Here is an 11319-nt window from a genome sequence, read left to right as displayed (position 1 = left end):
GTATGCCCGCCCCGGCATTACGTCATCCAGATCGATAAGCCCCGCCCAATAAAGGGATTGTGTCCTTGTCTACATCACTTTCTCAGCAAGCAATATGAATGGAGTAGCCTATATCCCTATTTGTCTTATTATATATGGTATATAGAGTGTAGAGCAGGAGTGTGCTCTGTAAAACATAAAAGGGTTGAGCCCTTATGGAAGTGGATAGATCCCCTTCACTTAGAGAAGAAACTTGTACCCTTGCGGGCTGGTTGATGCTAGATCCTATGTGGAGAAAGGACCTCTGTGACGTATCAACCACGTGACCGCTGCAGGAGGGCTGGACTGCTCCTGTGTTACCATCCACGAGGGCATAGAGGGGGAATAAATATTTGTGGCGAGCGTAGCGATCCACCGCCCCTCCCCCTGTCATCGCGGGTCACGTGGGTGTGACGTCACAGGTCCCCTGCAGCCCTCTATTCTAGTCATAACCCTTGCGTGCTCACTACGCTTGTCACACTTTTGGCTCAGTGGCTTGCTATGCTCTCCACAAGATTATATTCTTCCTCTATGTCAACATGGATGGTAGGGAATGACGTTGGACAGTAAATGATGTCAGGGTCCTCTCCGCGAAGGGAATATAGACACTACACCTCAAAGCCGGCCCTGGTATAGGCCATGTAGGCAAATGCCTAGGATCCAGGGTGCGCCCAACAGGCAAGTAGGCCTACTCCCACAATGCCCAGCACACACCAGTAGGAGCAGATGTGACCTCAACAACATTTAGTGTTTTTTTGTCATTGTCACAATTCCAGAAACAAGGCACTGACTGCAGCCCTGTACTGCTGCTGGGAAAGATCACGTCTATTCCTCCCTGCACCTCTCCACATCAGCACCAGTAATGAGACAGATGGAAAAGCTGTCAACTAGACTTTCTGGTACCCTGGGTCAGAAAGCTTTGGCGCCTCCAAACCCCCCCTTCCCCGGCCTTTTTCAAATATAGACATAAGATTCGCACCCAAAAATGGGGGGTGGCCTAATGGAGAAGGGGCATGACAAATCTGATTTGTCCCGTATGATGATGAAGGGGCACCAATATAGCTGTACCACTGTTATCCAGGTGTCACTGCTAAATACAGTTTGAATACAATGGCTGCAGTGATAATACACAATAAATATGCAGCATAACTCACCAGCTCTATATGTAGGAGAGTGCTGCTGAAGCTGCATCTGCAGCAAGTTTTGTCCATCAGATCAGTCGTGCACAAGCCTGGAGCTGGCAGTGTAGCTCACCGACTGAAGGTATAGAGAGAGTGCTGCTTGCAGTGTATATGCAGCAAATATCAACTGGGGGGAGTTGGAGGTGATAGAGGCAGCCAGAAGATGCTGGGGGTAAAAGAAAAGGAAGCTACAAGTGATATTGAATATAAACAGAAAATTTACATACCCGAGCAGTGCCCCCTGCTCTGCGGTGCCCTGTGCGTTTGCACATTTCACTCCACCCTAGTTATGGCCCTGCTATCAGCAAACCACATGTGTCCACATCCCACATTGGGAAGTATGGGGGTATTAGTTTGTGTGCATATTCATGTGAACTAGGTGCACCAGCTAAAATTTTGCCTAGGGCACATGACGACTGTATGTGCGTAATTAAGATAATGTACAAAAGCAACAGGCATAGAGGACTTTGTGTGGGGAAATTGTGATGTTGTCAACGGTGAGGGAGACTAGAGTTTTAGGCTTGAGTGGAGCAAGGTAAGGTTCAGTGGGTTTACATGAAACCCGGAGATTAGTGTAGATTTCGCTAGCAGCCAGGATGAGGAGGTGGGTGATTATTTTGATATTACCAGTTACTTATATAGCATTGCATAATACATTGCGCTTTACAATTTGGAACAAATAGTAATAAAACAAGCCTGGTATAATCACATTACAAACCATACTTGCCTACACTACCGGTAGAGGCTGGAGGCTCCAGATTTTTCTGGTATTTCTGAATTATACACTGAAGTGCTCACAGTGCTTGCGGTAGGGTACAGTAAACCGCAAGCGCTGTGGTCAGATCCAATGGAACCCGATGTACAGATGGTTGTACTATACATTCTTCCAACTATATTAAATTGGTAGATACTCAATCATATCTACATTTTAATAGTGCTCATCATTATCCCTGGAAAGCCAACATTCCAAAAGGACAACTGATGAGAATACGCAGAAATTGTTCATCCTTAGATAGCTTCCACATACAAGCGAATGACATATTGCTTTCTTTCAGAAAATGAGGTTATCCTAAATATATTTTACAAAAAGTACTACAAGAAGTTTCCAGTATGGAGAGATCTAGTCTGTGTGAGACAAAAAATATGAAAACAAAAAATATGGAACAACGGTCCAATATTAAAGACAAAAATATTGCATTAATTTGCAAATATAGTTCTTGTCACAAGCAGATTAGAGACATTGGCCCTCATTCAGAGCCACTCGCTAGCGGCAGTACGCTCGTTCCGAGCGATGTTCGCACTTCTGCGCATGCGTACGGATCGTTATACGCATGCGCGAACCAGTCAGTGCGGCCGAAATTCATGTGCTCGCAATATAGCGAATGCCTGCTATTTTGAGTGACAGAATGAGGCATATGTGGGTGGTAACGGGGGAAGGTGCTTGAAAATGGGGAGTGGAGATCCGAACGCAGGCGTGCTTAAAGGTCAAAACGGGCGTTTTATGGGTGTGCATAATTAATACAGCAGCGTCATTGACCACGTCACTGGGTTATTTTATAGCCAGAACTGCTCGCAAGATTGTGGTAGCAAAAACCAACCACAAGAATAGCGAGCAGTTCAGACGCTGGTCGATGTACTCGATTAATCTAATAAATAGCGGACATGACGTATGGTGCGAGCGGCCAGGGGGCATTTTTAACAAATAAACGAGCGTATGTTTTGCTCGCTCATTCAGACTTAGAGGTGTGAACAGACTGCAATTTGCGAACGGATCATTTGAATAGCCACCCCTTGTTTTTGAACGAACGACCGCAAATAGCGAACGGCTCTGAATCAGGCCCATTATTCCGAGAAATTATCGCATACTTCAGCAAGATAATATTCTGAGAAACATTTTGCCTCCAAAACCATTTATATTTTATAGAAAAAACTAATCTTTAAAGTCCATTCTGGCACCAAGCCACCTTAATTCACATTCAAAAACTGTCAATACAACCAAAAATAAGGAACAGTGGTTACCCCAGAGGCCTCCAGGCTTTCATCATTGTGGGAAAACTAGTTGCACTATGTGCTCCTATACATCCAAGAAAACAACTACTATAACTCTCAATAATACGAACAACCTATATACAATCACCAATTTCATGAATTGTGATTCTACATATGTAATTTATTTAATTACATGTGGATGTGGACTGTATTATGTGGGCCGAACCACAAGACCTCTAAAGAGACGATTTATGAAGCATCGCCGTAACATTATTAACAAAGTTACTACACATAGTCTATCCCTTCATTATTTGAAAGAACATAACAGTGACCCACAATCATTGAACATCATAGGTCTTGAACTTATAAAATGTACTCAGAGAGGTGGAGACAGGTTCAAAACACTCTGTCACCAGGAGGTCTTCTGGATGTGCAAATTAAATTCCTTACATCCAGATGGCCTCAATGAGTCCATTGAATTAAACACATTTATGTAATTTTGCAAGGTAGGAATTTAGGTAGATAGGGTCCCCATCACCCATTTCTGACAGTCAAATTATATATATGGTGGGCACAGTAATTAACTTTTCCATGAAGTAATAAATTATTATTAGGTCTTTGTATTTTTATGAGGAGATCTGTCATTTTCAGTGTTTGAATGTTTATTATTATATGTATTGTTTTAAATATTGGATTTCATATGTTGTGTGATAGAAGCACTGGTAAAGTGGTCAATGGCAGGTACATTTGTCCTAGGTTTTTGGCCTATGTGTTCTAAAAAAACCCAGGAGAAGTCTGTTTTGTAAGCAGACCAGAGTATCGGCTTTTAGAAAAGTAGGTTTGGGTCCTGGGGGTGTGGATGTGAGGAGAGGGAGGGCTCCATCCACAGACCACTCCAGGTTTTGGGCCTTTCAGCCTGGTAGCAGGCTCATTAGGGCATACACCTGGAACTGGTTGATATAAGCTGAGTTCAGTGGTAGCTGAGTGTCTCATACCTGGGAGAGCAGGCCGTAGGTTACCTTGCTCTGGGACACCCTTGGCTGTAAACCAGAAGGTACTGTGGACGGGGATTTTGTTTAGTAGTCTGATAGTGAGGGAACTTACTGTCTAGTTAGAACCCAGACGGGTTAGGATTTTGTTCATGTTTGTTTTATTTATGTAGCTGGCACAATAAAGACTGTCTCTGACCAGCTTGTACAACAACTCCAGAATTGTGTCCTGTTTCTCCGGCTGCGGTGTCTGTAAAGAGGGAGTCCGTCTACCCCAGGAGGGGGACCCCTATCCCGACTGTGTCACAGTTGTAATAATTGATGGTACTATAATATTAGATTGACTCCAACTATACTAAAAGTATACATACTCCCTCGAGTCAATAGGTCCTCCGTTTAAGGAGTCTAAGATTAAATACATTTTTATAATTATGAATATATACTCATTTGAGTTTGTATACACATACTTCTATATAGTGTTATGTATCTGGTTTGTATCATAGGTACACTATGAGCTAACATTACAAATTAGCATTTATATTATATGATTAGACCCTCGATATCCAATGGATGTATTAATATAATGTTTTTATATCCATATGATCCTATTATAAACTCTAATAATATAGGAGTTAATATATACAATGAGATGAATCACGTGATCAATGTTTATATCACGTGTTTTAGCTACACACATCCAGTTAGGTATTATCCGCTGGATTAGACGGACGGGATCACGTGCTCTGTGTTTACATCACGTGACCCGACACACTAGACGTCATTTCTTACAACCCGGCCGAATCACGTGGTTTGTGTTTACCACATGTGACCCGATACTAAGTTTTCACCTGATCGGATGTTACTCTCTGTGTTTAACGAAATGAGGTAATTTTTTGCGATTTATTTATTGAATATCTTTGACATTTATACTATTACAATGTGTATCTATTCACATAAGGGTATAAAAAGCCCTTCACTGGACATTGGTTGTTATGCTACTGAGGAAGCTGTGGGCTTTGCCACAGCGAAACGCATTTAGCCCCCCCACCAACATCCAATACAGCACTTGGAACCTTCTGTGGATTTGTTTCCGGACCAGCATCATTCATCTGCCTACCAGTCTATACCCTGTACCATCAGCACGCCAGTGCAGCAATCTCTGCATATACTTCAGGCTGCGGACATTTCGATCAAGTCTGGTGATTAACCACTAGCTCGACAATATTCCGGACCTACACACATAGGTCAGTGACTGTTATATTATTTGATATTTGCCAATTGGATTGAGACTGTCCTATGAGACTCTCACTGTGCTCATTTTTTAAGTCTGGATGCATCATATGTGAATTTTTATCTATATGCATATTACTCAATATTCGTTTATAGAAATAAATTGATCCTTTCTTTTAATCAAGCCATATAGAGTCCTCATTCCTCAAATGTTATATATATCCTTTGCATGAATATCTTGCTATTTATGGATACTTATATCCCCATGTATGGATACCAATTATTCACATGCTACTAATTTTGTAACAATTATGTATCATAATTTAGATATTATAGCGCTGTCCATATTTTATTTGTTTTTTCCATAATCTACTGATAGAAGTTGAGACCCCCATTGAACTAGCTGTTTATTTGACAGCGCCTACTGATATCCCCTTTCCCCATTTTCCCTTTATTAATCTGTGCAGAGACTAGAGGAAAGTCTTATTGTACGTGGGATAAATCACTGCTGAACATTAGATATTGAGCACATCTGGTTGTAGAATGTAAGGGGAACTTTTAATTATTCTGTATTGAATTCTGTTGGGCATTAATATTATGCTTTATATAGCGCCAAATGGGTATGCAGTCGGGATGCTGACGGTCTAAATGCTGACCATCGGCATCCCGACTGTCTAATCCCGGTAAGGTCTAACTGCTGTAATTTTACCTACGCCGGGAGCCGAACGCCCGGCATCCCGTTGGAAGGAAAGCCGGGCGCGGACAGCCGCGGGGGGTGCATAGCGCCCACAAGTGGGTCGATGGTGGGGTATTGCGCACGTGTGGTGCGCGCCGCACGCATGCGCAAGCCCCGGGGCGAGAGAAATTTTCTCGCTCCGGGACTCACTACAAAAGAGGCGGCTGTCGATGTTGCAAAAGGGCGGGGGGGGTGTGGCTACACAAACGGAGGCGTTCCCGAAGGAACGCCTGCCGTTTGTGGGAGGCACCACTGACATCACCAGTGATGTCAGTGGAGAGCTTCCTGCTCTGTTAGAGCAGGAAGCTCTCTGTGGCTTGCGACGGACGAGACCCTACCACAAGGGTCTCGTCGCAAACCCCGATAGTCGCAACCATCACCTGGCCGCCCGCAAAAGCTGTGGGTGGTCACCCACAGCTTAGCGAGCGGCCAGGAGGCCGCAACAACAAAAGAAAAAACTTCCTGATTCAGAGTGAGCGCTCTTAAAGAGCGTCCGGCTCTGAATCAGACCCACAGTCACATACAAGGGAGCCATTAACGAACAATGTATTACTAAAATTTTTAACTTTTGATCGAAAACAAGAGTAACTAGAGGAAATTCACTCAAGCACAAGGAGAATATACAAATGCCATATACAGTATATAATTCTGGTTAGAAGTTAATTTATGACACCAGAGCTATGAGACAGCAATGCCAATCTCTATGCCATTATGCTGCTCATTGACAGAGCCTCCAATAGATAATTTAGGAATCTGGGACTAGGGGGTATCATTCTGTCACATGTCATCTTGGGAGTGTAGCTATGCCTCCATTGTTCGCCCAGGCTCCCCAGAAACTAGAACCAGGGTACTTTGTACCCGCACCCCCCGTCTCAGTACCTCGTTGGATACCTTTGAATATATATTGTATTCAGCAAGGCCAGATATTATGTTTTAGGCATTGTTGGTCCTTTTTCGTTGTGCGTTGCACACAATTATGTATTGGGGACTTTTCAGTTTACTATGCTGAGCACTGTTGTCTCTATAATGTGTTGGGTACTGCTGAGCAATATTGAGCTGATGCAGAATTGAATCCAAGGCCGTCATACAGATGTAACTAGCAACTTTTAGCTCTGTGTGTACTCCATAGTCGAGTGTATAGGCAATTACGAATCATGTGCTTCTCAGACAGTAACGGGGCATTTGCACATAAGTTATGCTGACTTGTGCGTATGCAGAGATTCATTTGATTGTAAACACATCTCTTGCATCAATAATAAGTATAAGTAGGCGCTGATAAAGATTCAGCTATTTAGCCAAGCGTATAGATAGGGGCGGTGCAGACGCAGAGATACGTACAACTCAGCATATTGGTGAATGTACATATTTAGTTATGTGTACGCAGTGTGAGTGTAATTGCGGCCGACTTGCTTGCTACTCTTGGTGCTTCCAATTCAATTTACAGGATTGAATTGCGCAGCAGGAATGATGAGTTTATCTGGGCAACGCTGGGTCAGAGCACGCTGCCTCGGCCTGATGGGCAGGCATTTCAGAAGGCAGGCTGTGCGGCTGAGCAGGTGTGAGTGACAACAGAGATCATGCTGTGCAGCCCCACACCAGCCTGCCCCCTCATCAACAGCGCGCCTGCCTGCCCGCCGTCACGCTGTGCAAGTCAGCTGCTGTAGTGCTGCTGGGCTGGCTAAGGTGAGGCCATGAAATGAAAGTTATTTTATTCCTGTGGTGGGTTAGGGTGGGTGGGGGGTAGTTATATTTTTCCTGTGTGGCTGGGCACTGATGTGGTGGGTTAGGGTGGGTAACTTTATCCCGGGGATTCCGCGAATCCCGGGATTGAAAAAATGAAGCAGAAATGGCTTCCCTACTCTGTATCAGTCTCTATTTATTGGGGACTGCAGAGTACACTTATTTCTGGGTTGGTTACTGCTTAGTATTATGTGTTCTTATTTCTGGGTTGGTTACTGCATAGTATTATGTGTTATTCACTTCCATAGTACTGGATTATTTCTCTGAACATGCTAAAGTGTACTGTTAAAATGATTAAACTAATAAAACATGGAATTATATTGGTTATAATGCTGAGAGAAATGTACTTTGAAATGGGTTGGGTTAGGTATGGGATGCCGGCGCTCGGGATGTCAGCGTTCTGGATCCTGGAGGTCAGAATCCCGATGCCGACATCCCGACAGGGTGAGGATACCGACACCTTTTGGTAAGTATTCTAAGCCTACCCCTAAACCTAACCGCCCCTCCCCGCACCCTAACCTCCGCCCCTAGTGCCTAAACCTAACCCCTCCCCCCTATTGCCTAATAACAACCCTTCCTCCTAGTGCCTATAACCCTATCCCTAGTGCCTACCCCTAACTCCTTACCCTCCTCCTAACCTAAGTACTTACCGCTGGGATGCCGACACCGGGATTCTGACTGGTGTTGGGATTCCGGCGCCGACATCCTGATTGCTGGCATCCTGACAGCCAGCATAATAACTACATTCCCTTTTGAACATGTGACTAAAAAGTATGAGGACCTGATGTGAGATGAAGAAGTAAGGAGAGTGGGAAATGTCGTTTTTTATGCCCTTATTGTTTTGACACATTGTGAAAATATTTCATAACATATGTGCAGCTGCCCGTATATGCAAAACACCTCTAAATATGAGTATTACATTGACAGCTATGTGCAGAACAAGTTTATAAATATATGAGTCAAGCAGCTGTGTTTAGGATGAACTGGAGTGGATATAGGTGGGAGTAGAGCAGACCCGATAGAAGGAGGTTGCAGTAGTTCAGATGAGAGATGACCAGTGAGTAGATAAGTGTCTTGGTTGCATCCAGGGTGAGAAAGGGTCTATTCCTGGAGTTAGTACAAATTTGGAAGTGAAGCGGCATGATTTGTAGGGAGCATGAATGTGATGTTTGATAGTGATGGAGGAGTTGAAGATAACTCTTAGGCTGCTGACTTATGGGACAGTGGTGAGGATAATGATGTCGATAGTGAATTCGGGATAGTGAAAAGATGATAAGTTTAAACTTAGAAATGTATAGTAAAAAAGTACTGTGATAATGCAGAGGACAAAGCATAAAGACTGCTGGAGATGTAGGGGAGGAAGGGGGGGGGGTAATGGACAGAGAAGTAAAGGTAGATTTGAGTATCATCATCATAGAGATGGTGTTGGAGGCTGAAAGATTTGATGAGCTCACAAAGGGAGGAAGTGAATATGGAGAAAATAAGGGGGCCAAGAAAAGAACCTTGAGGGACACCAACAGGTAGCAAAAAAACAGAGCGGTCAGAGAGGTTGGGAGACTTCTTAGGGGCCTATTCATCATCACTTATCGGCCCATTCATCAAGAAGGTAAAGCAGGAGATATCACAGATATTTCCTACTTACCTTCCTTTTGTGGAATGGCCCACTGTCCCCATACATTAGTATGGGGACAGTATTCATCAACCCCCGAAACTATAATATTTTCGAAGCTTGACTGCGGGAGCATTCGCCATCTTCAGATGGCGAATGCTCCTGCTCCGGCATCGTAACCCGCTCCTTCCCTATGGGAAGAAGGTCCGGGTTGTGAAGAGGGGTCTTTTCGGATCCCTCCGCCCCGGTCTGGCTCCTACCGCCGGACGTCGGGGCTCTTGTGCGCATGTGTGACCTGTAGTTTACGGAAAATGTGGCGGAGCCTCGCGGCTTCCCCTGTTTTCGTCACTTTGGGGGCGTGCCCAGCACTCTCTGAGACGCTGGGCAGCCCCCAGGCTCTCCCTACACAAGAGAACAGATGCCATGCGCATTTGTTCTCCTGCTACACACCTGTTCTCCTCCTGCACACCCGCTGCTCTGCTATGCAGAGCAGCGGTTTCTACTCTCCCAACTTCCCCCCCACCGCGGGACACTGCGGCCCGGCGGCCGGGACAGCGGGACAGTCCCAGAAAAACGGGACTGCGGGACAGTTGGGAGGTATGGTTAATTATCGGACCACGATAATTAACATGATGAATAGTCCCCTAAGAGAGGGCAGTGTCACACAGACCAAAGAAGTGAAGGATATGCAGGAATAGAGGGTGGTTCATATGCAAAGGCAATGGAGAGGTCCATGATAATGAGAAAAGTGTGTTGGTCCTTATATTTGGCTGCAAGAAGGTAATTGGTGACATTTGTGATGGCAGTTTCTGTGGAGAGGACAATTGCCAGACTGAAGTGGGTCAAGTATATAGTGGGTGGACAGGAAAGAGATAAGGTTGGCATAGACAATCTTTTCAAGGGAATTATTATTAAAGGGGTTTACAGAGAGGAGGCAGTAGTTATAGAGAGTCAGTGTCAAAGTTGTGTGTTTTTTTAAGTATGTGCATGCTTGAATGCAGAGGGGACAGTACCTGATGAGAGATAGGTAGAAGACGTGGACCTCACACTATTGAGGTGTCTCCGCAGGTTTGCAAATACTTTTGCTAAGTTTTTATTTTTGTTTGTTTTCCCTTTAATTTTTTGGGGTCTGAATATCAGGTAACAATAATACTTGTCAGTTGCAGTCACTCTGCACATTAGTGGCATGCGCTGCAACAATCACATATTTTTTTGTCACCCAAGAGAAATATACTATAGATACAGATGTTATAAGGTAGCCCGTTGTCCATGAGGGATGAGCCCAGGGTCTGCGTCGACGGACGCAGATTTCTGGCCTCTGAAGTGGCCAGCACCCAGTCACAGCTCCCATAGCCTGACCAAAGAAGCAACCATCGTGACCATCGGTCATGATGGTTGCGATGGAGCTTGCAAATGCAGCATTTGCATTAAGATGGACGGAATTACAAAGCTGCTTGTGTATGGCTCTGTTATCCCGTCCATCGCTGAATCAGGCCCCGACTACATAAAACCATGGGGCATACTTGCCTACTTTTGAAAAAGCATTTCAGGGAGATTAGCAACACCTACAAGCGCGCGTTAAACTGGGCGTGTACTGCTACATCTGAGAGGCGTGTCATAAAATTGATTTGCATCCACATGTAAATGAGCCCCAAAGCAGTTAGTAAGATCTAATTGTTGATGAAAATATACTGATACTTCTCAGAACATACATGTAACCATAGGGATCATTGTGCCTTATAACCAATGCAGGGAAATTATACTAATGATCCCATTTGAATGTATATATCTCTGTTTTTTCTTTTATATAACAGTGTCATAATGAGG

This window comes from Taudactylus pleione, unplaced genomic scaffold (assembly GCF_031769625.1).
Source record: "Taudactylus pleione unplaced genomic scaffold, aTauple2 ptg000977l, whole genome shotgun sequence".
In the NCBI taxonomy this organism is placed as follows: domain Eukaryota; kingdom Metazoa; phylum Chordata; class Amphibia; order Anura; family Myobatrachidae; genus Taudactylus; species Taudactylus pleione.
Note: the sequence above shows the minus strand (reverse complement) of the source record.